The following is a 12,551-nucleotide window of genomic DNA, read 5'->3' on the forward strand; positions in this document are numbered from 1 at the left end:
TAGTATATAAGAGTGAGAGGCCCAGGGCTCGGGGTCTTTCGCCTACACAGTCAATGCTCTCCCAATAAACGTGTGCAGAAGGATCCTGCTGTGGCGTCTTTCTTGCTGGCGAGTCAGGCGTCCCACAAGTGAAATGACCTATATTTGTAAACACTACCAGTGCTACTTGGAGGTTGATCATCTCTAATGGCTATTTTATATGAAAGAAACTGTGTGTCTGTGGGGTACATTAGTACCTTCCACATATGTGAGCTTATTTATAAGTGGCAAAGTCAGGATTGGGATGCACTATCTCATTCCTGATACCATAATTTTCCCCTCAGCCACATCATGGGGTAAGTTGGAAATTATTGCTTCCACCTGGGGCTCAGCAGAGTGAGCAGGCCCTTTACATGCTGTGTATGTGTGGCTGGTCTCCTTGTTAATTCCCAAGCACAGGGCGTTTCTTGGAAATCACTTCTGTGTCCATAAAAAGAAAGATTTACCACAAGGTTCTTGATGTCCTTCCATGGGATTGAATACTTTTCTAGTACATATGGGATAATGACAAGTTTGAAAAATGATCTCTAGCCCCTGGGTAACTTGGATAATGAGCTCGCAGCTCTGCTAAAATGGGTCAGGTAGCCTCCAAATTACTTTACAAGGAAGGAAGCTTTATCTATTTGAAATGGAAGCTGTCTTTTAAAATAAGAAAAACAAAACAAAATACCTGTGTTTCAACTGTATAAGAGTTTTGCCTGCATGTATACAGGTGCACTACTTGCATGCCTGGTTCCCATATAGGCCAGAAGGTTATCAGGTCCCTGTAACTGGAATTACAGATGGTTGTGAACTGGGAACTGTAGCCAGGTCTTCTGCAAGAGCAACAAGTGATCTAAACTGCTGAGATGACTCTCTAGCCCCAAGCTGCCAGTTTTTAAATGAAAAATGAACCAAGTATAAAATTACATCTGTAGTTTGTTTAGGTGCTTTTGGAGAGCATGACCCAGACATGCTTACCAAAGCACCTAAGAAGTAATACAGTCCAAGGTGAGAACCCTGAATCTGAAGTCAGAGGGATCAGGTTTGAATCTTGACCACATCACATGCTTGAAATTGAGTGAAATTTTAATTGTTGATATGACTGAACTAAAAGTCATGCAGGTTAGTAGATTCTGAAAGATCTAACCTAGCCAACATATTGATCCCCTGACTGATTGAGAATATAATGGAATTGTTGGGAAGTGGTGAGAAGTAAGAGTTGGGACCATGTTGAAGGAAGTAGGTCCCTCTGTTGTGTTCTTGGGAGCTGCCTGATCCTATTTCTTCTTTCTGCTTCTTGGCTCTGTGATGTGAGCTGCTTTTCTCTACCATGCCCTCTATACCATGACAGATTGACATCTCTTCAATGACGAGCAAGATTTAACTTCCCTCTTTTAAGTCGTCTGTCAAGTGTTTGGTCACAGTGATACAACAGTGACTAACATTGGCAGAAGTTAAGTCACTTAGCCTCCTCATCTCCAGGATATGGATAATGGTGATGGCCAGTGAAATACCATCCATACTCAATAGCCATGAAAACCATGGAGCAGTGGTGAGCACTGAGGCCAGTGACATTGCTGTGTCTGTGTCACCAGGGCCTGCATTGCTGTGTCCGTGTCACCAGGGCCTGCATTGCTGTGTCCGTGTCACCAGGGCCAGCATTTCTGTGTCTGTGTCACCAGGGCGAGCACTTCTGTGTCTGTGTCACCAGGGCCAGCATTTCTGTGTCTGTGTCACCAGGGCCAGCATTTCTGTGTCTGTGTCACCACGACCAGCTCTGCTGTGTCTGTGTCACCAGGACCAGCATTCCTGTGTCTGTGTCGGCAGGACCAGCATTGCTGTGTCTGTGTCCTTGGGGTCAGCAGCAAGCTTCTCTGTTCCTAAGTGCTTTGTGAACAATGGCAGATGGCATCCTACAGGTTAGAAAAGGAGTTAGGAAAGGATCATGCTGTGGTTGAACTATGGGAGCTGCCTGTGATAGGAAGTCTCATGTGAATTCTTGTACTGGGAATGAGACAAATAAAATATAAAATATTGGGCAAAAATGTTTGCACACATCCCCAAGCAAGGAAAGGGGTTTCAATTGAATTCCATTTCTTTAGATATTATAGGCAACTTGTTTTTTGTCTTAGACAAAGGCCTTTCCACATACTGGGAATATTAAATATAGGGAGATAGAATATGAATATAAGTTTAATTGATTTTGTATTTTCACTGTATTGTGCTGTGCTATATATAATTCTTCTCATCCCCACCAAAACACGAAGTTCAAGCCCATAGCTTTCACTCTAACATTGGAAAGCTCAGTTAATTCAACAAGAAATCCTAGACAGTTTTGCTACATAATTCAGGCTTGCCTGCCTAAAGCTTTTTATTCTCCTGCCTCAGCCCTCACTGATGGGATTACAGAAGTATATCAGGGTTACATTCACCCTATTTACATGTATATTACATATATATTCTTCTGACTGACTTCACTGGATAGTGGCCTAAATATGTAGAAAGGAAATGTTTTCATTGTTTTATCTTCTTGGGACAGGATCTCACTCTGTAGTTCATACCACCCTGAAATTCACTATATAGCCCAAACTAATAAATAGACCATCCTTCTGCCTCATCCTTCTCCATGCTGGAATTACCAGTATGGGCTTATAGTGAACATTTTTTTTTAATCTAAGAACTAACTCTAGTAATTTGTGGACACTCAGGAGTGCCAGTTCCACTTAATCAATAAACACTTCTTGCATATTTATGACATGAAAAGCACCATGCTAGGTGCCAGGGTCTAGAGTAGCCCACAAAACAAAGCTCTGCCCTCAGAAGCTAGCTAGCAATTGAGATACTTCTGGTTAAATTTTTCTACCTTATATGGATGAGCCATGGACTCTCATTCAGTGACTCTTAAAAGTCTTTCTTATAATTACCTTTACACAGTCAAGTAAATCAAGACATTAAGAGGGGTTAGAGAGCAGAGAACAGCTTCATGTTGGATACTAAATTAAAACCACAGGGTATTTAAAATTCAGGAGACTGAAGCAGGCATATATAAACTGTGACCTTCACTGGTAGAATGCTTAGCCAGTCTTTTTAAGGATCATCTTAATGTCTCGTTTTCACAGACCTTACCTTGAAAAACAAAAACAAAAAAAAAACCTCCTGCAGTATCTACCTAGTCATGCTTAAACTTCCTAGATGATGAGCTCCTGAGTTTTCAAGGCAAACATGACACCTGAGTTTTGCAAAGTCACCAATGGCAGCCATGGGTTAGTGTTGAGAGGAACTTGACTTCGCATGGCTGATCCTGGGCTATCTCAGTTTCACATGGCTGGCCTTTGAGGAACTGACTAAAGCAGATGTGAGGAAGATGACAGAACCTTCAGATACTAGAGGTTTGCAGGCTTGTATCTGCCTAACTGATAACTACCTACCACCCCATCTACCATCTCAGAACTCCACTATAGGCAACCAACCATTTCAGAACTCAGTGGTGTTAGCCAACAACCACCGAGCTGTGCTCATGGTTTCAGGGGTAGGGTGGAGGTGAGGAAGTCAGAAGAGGTGTCCGGAGGAAGCGTCTTCTCCGCTCTGTCTGACTGAACAACATCTACTATGGTTTCGTTGAGCGCTGAACTGACTGGTTGTGGGTGGGGATCACTCCCAAAGCCATTACTGGAACTAGGATGTGGAGGTGAAGCCATGTCTGAACTGTGAAGCAGGATGAATGGCTATGCATGGTATCTCTAACATGGTGTTGTAGGATGCCCAGACTTCTTCCCCAATGCCTCAGTTCCCAGGAGCAAATGAATGCAGTGGACACTTCTTCCTCCGTTATCAGAGCATCGCCACCTAGACTACACTAGCTGAAGCAGCCACAACTTTAGCAGGATTCGAAGGAAGTAGATAAACCCTATCTTCTCCATGAGGTGCATTAAAGAATCTACAGCCATGTTTCAATATGGGGTTTCAATATCTTGATAAAAATAAACTAATAAATGAGCAGATGTCAAAGGAGAGAAGAGTTAAGTGCAGAGGGCCAACCAATCATTTACTGCCTTTTAAAAAAAAAACTGTATAAGGGATTAAGCTTTATTAAAGGGTAAGCAAGAACTTTACCACTGAACTGGATCTCAGCTTTCTTTAGACCACACTTCTTTTTGTTTTTTTAAATTTTGAAGGTTATTTCCAACTTTGAAAAGTTCCTCTTCTTTTACCCTTGCCTCCTTTAGTCCTTTCTCATATGTTCTTTGTTTAAAAAATATGCGAAATTCTTTCTTTTCTTATAGGAATACTTGGGACTTTCATATAGACCTCACTGGCTACAGCTATTGCAACTTGGTTCTTTAGAGGCAGGAAAGTGATGTTGCTGAGATCTGAAGAAACAGCCACTTCCAAGCAATATTCAGCATCAAACCAACTGTTATCATTGTTGCAACCCAAGTCTGCGTCCTCTTACACATTTCCACCATCGAAGGATACTTCCTATTCCCTCATTCTCTTGAGATCGTCAGGTCCAAATTCACCCATGGCCTCTGCACCATTTACAAAAATATATCTGTTCAACAGAGTGGAATGAAGATGGCTTCTGCCAACACCTGGTGTCCTGGAGTGTGTGCTGAGACACTGCAGGTAGAAGTGGACGATGGGAATATTTCACTGTGTAGGGGGAACGAATTCCCTTAGGGAACCAAATTCTCTTCTTTTGTTATAGAGGATACAGAAATGGTACGGACTGTTGAAAACTGTTAAAAGACAGTTGGTATCAGTGTGGCCTTCCTGACTTTTTTACCTGTATTTGTAAGAAGCGATAGAAAACAGGACTGGATTCTACAAAGTTCCCCTGACCTTAAGGATCTGTGTGTAAACTGAATTTCCGGAGTCTGAATCTCAATTCACTTTAAAATAAATCCACAAGTGTGCATAACTTTCTCAGAGTTATTCCTTGTCAGGGCTACAAAGCTTAAGAGAAGTTTTAGGGAGGTTGAAATCATCACAAGCAAATTCCCAAACATTAGCAGAGACTGTGACTGTCTCCCTTCTGAAGCCACCACAGAGCACACAGCTAATGAGAAGACACATCCATGTGTTTTCTGAAAGCTTATTGAAAATGGCTTTGATGGCTGAACTGAGCTAAATATTAAAATAGATCACCATAATAAAATGCTTCTTGGCTTCTTTCAGAACTCAGCACTGAAAGCTTCTTCTAAATAAATCACAGGCTACGAAGCAAATCCCTTTTAATTTATGAACGGTAGCTGGTGGAGTTCCTGGCTGGTGATGTCCTTGGATCATTTTGTTTAGTGTTGATTGGGACTGCTGCCTGGCAAGCTTCTGTCTGTCATGCAAATCTCAATTAGTGAACAAATGATCTCTTTCCCTTCTAAGTGGTTCTAGAAGAGTGGTCCTTCAGAGCCTGTGAACAGAGGTCCCCAAGAGCTTTTCAATGGTCTATCAGTTACTTTTTTTTTATTGCTGTGACCACCTTTCTAACAAGACGCAACCTGAGGGGTGAGAGGCTAACTTCGGTTTGTAGTTCAGGGGCATCCACATCAGGGCGCAGGAGGCGGGACCAGCACTGTCTGTGGCGGTAGAAAGCTGCTCGCGCACATCTCAGTGGACCAGGAAATACTAAGACCGGAATGGTGTCATGTGGCTTTGTCCTTTTTCCCTCTTATTAAATCCAGGATTTCAGTCCACATTCAAGACGGGTGTTCTCCCCACTACCCGTGTCATGTCATTAATCCTCTCTGAAAACAGTCAAAAGCAAACCTTACTAGGTCCTAGGCAGTCTTAGTCCAATCAAGCTGACTTCAAAATCACACCACAACGATTCCTCAGAAGGAAAACTCTACGGTGCTAGCGACCTTTGTCACTGTGCTGACATGGCAGTGGGCAGTGGCTGAGCAAAAGCAATCTCAGAGGAGACTGCTCTTGGCACAAACCAAGGCAATGACACCCATTGCGCGTCTCTACTGTCAGGAACTTGCAGGGGAACAATGTTGGTTTTATTACATCTCCACATCTGGGGTAGTTTCTTTTTAACCTTTAGTGGGGGAGACTGGATGTGTGTAACAAAGCACTTTCTTCCAGGCAGCATCTTTGAGGGAAGCACTAATGGGGTAGTTCAGGCAAACGGCACCCACTCGCCAGGAAACTCAGGCCTGAAAGATCAGCTGGCAGGCTAACTATGTGTTATATTTTGGACTACTACTTAGGTTTGGTTTGGTTTTTCAGTCATGGTCTCACTATGTAGCTCTTGCTGGCCTGGAACTCACTATGTAGATGAGGCTGGTTTAGATTTCCAAGAAAATGACTGAGGGGAGTTTTCACTTCCAAGAAAATAACTGATAGTATTTGTTGCCAAAGGCAAAGTTGTTCTTTTACTTGAAAATTAGAACCTTGGAAAACCTGCACCTGTACCAAGTACAAAGATTTCCTAATCCTTATAATCTATGCTGGCAGCATAGATTGCTAATGAACATAATTTTTCATATTATGCAATGAAATAATTTATCATTTGGGGAATTTGCATAATTAAGTGAATCAATAATTTACAAGTGAAAAATGAAATAACGAAACTGTTAATTAATAAAAGAGTTGATATTTTAATATTACAAGATATCAAAGGTTCATTTAATAAGGTTTCAGAGTCAAAACTGCCTTAGATCTTCAAGAAATGACCATTTACCTAATCAGGGTAGTGTCAAAAAAAGATTATTTGTTTCTTTGTTTGTTTGTGTTTGTTTAGACACATTTGGTAGGCTCAAATGACCAGCAGCTCAGCATGTAGGCCAGGCTGGTCTCGAATCTCCCTTTGCCTCCCAAATGTTGGGGTTATCAATGTAAAGGACCATTTTCTAGCTTGGAAGTAAAATCTTTAAGGAAAATCTCCAAGGTCGTTTCTTTATAGAAATTTCTGCTTAGGGTAATTTTCTAAACCGATATCCATTTCCTAACTTATTTATAAGTTATCACCATGTTTGGTATAGATATAAAAAGTCTTAAAGGTTTGTATGGCCCGCTCACGAGAAACACATCTTCATGAACACAACTAGATGCAAGAGGTCACTAAGAAAGTATTTAGCTTGCCCATATTCTTCCCAAACAACATGACTGCTTTTAACTATGATTTTTTTTAACCTATAAAAAATGTTAGTCAGCCAGAATATACGTGTGGGGGACAGTTCTTGAGACAAGACTCCGCTCTGTGCAATTATTTGACCTGATGGGAAAGCTCCAAAGCTATTTTCTGCGAGTATTCTTATGACCTCCGGGCTCAATACTGTGCCTTCAGGTTTACTCAATGAAAAGGCGGGCCTGTGAAATAAATATACCTTTTGTTACTACTACACTGTTTCCATAAGATCTGCAACCGCTATTTTGGGAATGTCCTCCTGAGCTAGTTTGATGGCTCAGCAGGATAAGGGCATCTGCTGCCAAGCCTGAGAACCTGAATTTGTTCCCTAGGACCTATATGGTAGAAGGACAGAACCAATTCTCATAAGTGGCCCTTGATCTCCACATGCACACTGTGGCATATGCAGTCACATGTACATGTATACATACGTGAGCACACACACACACACACACACACACACACACACCACAGAGAAATTACTTTTCCATTTTTTAAAGGAATGACCTCTGACCTCTTTACAGCTAAAGTCCCATCTTTACCTCCTGTAACTTCATCTGTGTTGCCAGGAAATCCCTTTAAGTTACAATTAAGTAGAAAAATTTAATGAAAAAAATAAATAAATCCAGACCCTAGGCAGACACTAATCTAGGTCCAGATGTGAATTTCACTGGTGCAGGCTTGCCCCTCTCCCTCTCTTCCTTTCCTTTGCATCCCACTTCTATAATAGCAAGAAGACTAAGATTATTTTATCCAGTACAGATACAAATATGAATACAATGTACAGGTTAGAATCAAAGAAAAGGAAAAAATTACAAAAAGTAAAAAAACTCCAACTGGGATCACTGGGAACATTTTTAGAGACTGTTTACACACATGAACACACCAAGACAAATGATGCTATATGTAACAAATGATGCTATATGTAACAAATGATGCTATATGTAACAGAGGTGCTAGGTTTTACTCCCAGGCATGAAGGGAAAGGGTGAAGAAGTGGATACTACCCTGGAAGAAGCCTCTATGACAGCTGCAATGAGAGAGCAGTGACTGAAAAAGAAAAAGAGAGAAGGGGCAGGGCAGTGATGGATACCGCACAAGGATCTCAACTTTCCAATATTCCCAATATTCCCCGAACTCCCCCTACTTCCCCCACTTCCCCCTACTCCCTTCACTCCCCTCACCCCTCCCACTTCCCCTACTCTCCCACCCCCTCTAGTTCTCCCACTCCTCCCACTTCCCTCACTCCCCCTTATTCCCCCAATCCCCCCACTCTTCCCACTCCTCCCATTCCCCCTACTCCCCCGACTCCCTCCACTCCTACCATTTCCCCCACTCCTCTCCTACCCAACTTACCCCAGACTCTCAGAACCTGTTCTGTTACCGATTGTTTCTTCCCAGCCTAAGCCATCTCCTGAACAGCCTCCCACCTTTATACCTCTGAGAATCATGCTAGAGACAATAACTAAGCCTGACATTTAAGACATGCTCTTTTCTTTGCAGTACTCTCTGAAATTTCCACAAGAAACTATTTGATTTCCATAATCCTAGCTCTCATATTTTTACTACTCTTTCATAATTTCATACACACACAAACATATATATACACACACACACACACACACACACACACACACTGAACTTTCATATCCCTCTTGTTCCCTTCCCACTCACACCAAACCTCTTTCTTTGCCCAGCAAGGCCCCCCCACACACACACTTCATGTTTTTTTGCAGCTCTTTGCATTTCATTAGGTTTGCTTACATGAGCATTGGTGGGAAGCCAACTTCACAGTGGCAACACCATTAAGGGTTATGACTCTACTCTACCCTTAAATCGTTAACTGTGTACATCTCCTGGGGTGGGGGCTTCACTTTTCATTCCATCCTTTCCTTCTTACCTTCCTTTATGCCTTAAAACAAGGACTCATGCCTCCAGGCTGACCTGGAACTTTCTGTGTAGCCAAGGGTGGACTTTAACTCATTCCTGCTGCCTCCATCTCCAAATCCTGGGATTGTAGGTGTGTACCACCAAGCCCAAATCATGTGATGAGGACTGAAACTAGGGCTTCATGCACACTAGACAAGCTGCATCAACCCAGCTGCATCCTCAGACCTTGCACCATGTGGGTGGGTTCGGGGGGCAGTTTCAGATGACTCAGAACAGTATCTGGTTTTTTCTCTTCCTTATGAGTTGATCCTCAGTCACTCAGCCACATGTAGACTCCTAAGTCTAAGTAGATCTGCACATGACCACTTTGGGCTTGCCAAAGACCAGAAATTCAGAATGGAATTTACCTCCTTTTAGAGGTAATATATCCTTCAGATCCAGGTCATTTCTTCCAGAAACCGCTGCTGTGTGCAAGGACACAGATGCACCAGGGAGGCATCAGTCTTCCAAAGAGATAGAATAACATTTTTAACTTAAATATTGAGTTTTCAAAAGCAGGCTTCTCTGTCTGCTGTGACACCGCCCTCCCATCCCCCGCCTGCACTCTCTGTGCCCCTCTGATGACTTTGAAATATCCTGAGGAGAAGATGGATTCCACCTCATGCAATGAACTGTTGTGAAGAAAAAGCCAAATGAGCATCTCTACAGGAAAATGGCAGAAATCTTTACACTCAAGCACCTCACATCCACGGACACTCAGTTAATTATGATCTGGGAATAAGTAACATGTTCATAACACCTCAAATTTACCCCATGTATTACTTTATTAACAGCATTATTCATGTCTTTCAGTTCTGCCTTTAGACAGCATAATCCTATCATTCTAAATGAGGAGATTTTGCATTTAAAAAGCTGGCAGGTCTAAATTGAGTTTCATAAAGGTTTTGTAGTTGTCGCTGGTAATTTTAGAAAATTACATATACATCATTTTACTTTATAACCTTTGGTTGACCCTCCTGTATTATCTTTTTGCTCTTTTACAAGAAAGAATTTCTGCAGAGAATAGATAAAGTTTAAAGGGTGGAAACATAGCATTGGGAAGACTGTGTCAGGAAGATCACCTACTGGGCTTCAAGTCAAGATCCAATCAAAACAAAGAGGAGGAAGGAGGAGGTTGGGAAGAGAAACAGGAGGGTGGAGGAGAAGATGTAAATAAACCTCTTTGCGTTCTTCTCTAGTTCCAGGATTTAAAATTCTGTTCCTCCTTGCATTTTTCTTATTGTTACCATGTTTGTGTCTCCAAACATCATAGTTTAGTTTTGTATGTTGGTAGATAGATGATAGATGATAGATGGGTGGGTAGGAAGATGCCAACTCATTCTGCAGGTGTTCTTTGGAGACCAGCTTTTCACAGTCAGTGTGACATCCTGAGATTCCCTTATGCCATTTAGGTAGCTCCATCAAATTCCATCTCTGATGGTTGTATCCAGCACCTACTTGACTAGACGATCTGTCTACAGTTCCATAGTTTACAGAGATATTATGATCAAGATCTATATGTCTCTAATAATCAAGACTTTTTTTTTTTTTACAGAAACATTCATGGAAGTGGTATTTAATGGCAGAGGTAGGTCATAATGTTTCCTGGAGTGATGGCTCAATACTATCCTGCACAGAGCATGTGATAAGAGGTGTCAAAAATACCATAAAGTTTGAAAATATCTCAATTTTGCAGGTAGATAATGCTTTCTGACTGTGGTTGTACTTGTCTTTAGGGACCCTAATGATACTGAGCATTTCATATGCTTATCATTGCCACTGGATCTGCTTCTACATGAAGTGTGACTTTTCCTTATTGACTTATTGAAATTCTAACAAGAATTCTTATTCCATGATCTGGACAGTGCGGTCCATTGTTATAGCTGCAGACATCCCTACAACTTGCACCTCTATCAACACTGAGAATTCCTGGCCATTCCCAATGTTCCTTTGTGTTCTTTACTTCTGTGATGCTATAATCCAGAAACAAGATTTCGATTCTCATGAACTTTAGCTGTCTGAGGATTTCAAGTGAAATTGTATGATATTGTTAGGTTCTGTTGTTTGATGTTTTGTTTTGAAAGAAGGTCTCACTTTGTAGTGCAGGGTAGCCTCAAAGTCATGGTAATTCTATGTCAGCCTCTCAAATGCTAGAATTACTGGCATGAGCCACCATGACACTAGTGACGCACTTTTTAATATTCTGCCTCTTATCTACTATAAAAGTTCGATATTCTATTAGCTCTATTTCACATTAGAGAATTTTTTAGGATTTATCTATTTTTATTTATATGTATAGATACTTTGCCTGCATGAATATCTATGCACTATGTGCATGCAGTGTCTGTGGAAACAAGAAAAGGTAGTTGAATCCCATGGGTTTGTTACAGGTGATTGGCAGTGGGTGTTGGGAACCAAACTCAGATCCTGTGAAAGAACAGCCAGTGCTCTTAACACTGAGCAATCTCTCCAGCCAGAGAGTTGGTATGTATTTACCCTTTTGTATACAGATCCTGTTCTCAGTATTCAGCAAGGGTAACAATGTTGTTGGAACAGGCTTTTTCTGCTTCTCTCTTGTACTTCAAAAACTAACAACACAAAGTATGACACCTAACCCTAACCATAGGAAGAACATAGGGTATTCACTCTTGTATCAAAACTCATCATGTACCTCCATTCCAAACCTACAGGGGCCTAATCAGAACTCAATTTCAAATCCTGCCTAGCAACAGTTAACATTTGCCAGTCAGAACTCTAGACCCACCAGCACTGCTTCATCCCATAAGCCCTTTGGCCCCTAACTCCCTTTCTTTGTTCTGTAGACAGGAGGCAGCAATGGTCTATGTATGCTGAACTCAAGTTCAACATCGTGTTTATTATTCCCAAATAAATCCTGTGTTGGAGAGTCCTCAGCAGATTTTTATTTCAAGCTGACAGCTAATTCTAGCATTGGGGCCAGTTCTGATCTAGTTGTAACTGGCTGACCCTTTTCTGAGTTGAAGGTTGGGGTTTCTTCGTTGGCCTGCCTCTGACTTTGTCAAAGTTTCCTTGTTGGATAATGGAAGTGTTTAGAGTCTTTCAAACTGTCCTGGGCTTTGTACTGCTATATTGTCCAGTAATTGATTTTGTGTGCTGTTTCCAGGTCTTTTCTGTTTTGTTTTGGTTTTTGGTGGTGGTGGTGGTGGGGATTCTGAAATGGTGCCCAGGCCAAGCAGTTATTTGTTCTACTGTTGAAATATATCCTGAGCACTTTTCCCAGTCCCTAGGATTTGTGAGGGGTTTTTTTTGTTTGTTTTTGTTTGTTTGTTTGTTTGTTTTTTCCCATCCTGGTTACTGGGAGCAGGCTTTATCCTCAGTCTGCTTGGCTCTATTCTGCTGGGTTTTTTGTTTGTTTTTTTTTTTTTTTTTTTTTTTTTTTTTTTTTTTTTTTTTTTTTTTGGGGGGGGGGGGGTCTTTCGTGGAGAGTTTC

Source organism: Mus caroli, chromosome 6 (genome assembly GCF_900094665.2).
Source record: "Mus caroli chromosome 6, CAROLI_EIJ_v1.1, whole genome shotgun sequence".
NCBI classification, from domain to species: Eukaryota; Metazoa; Chordata; class Mammalia; order Rodentia; family Muridae; genus Mus; species Mus caroli.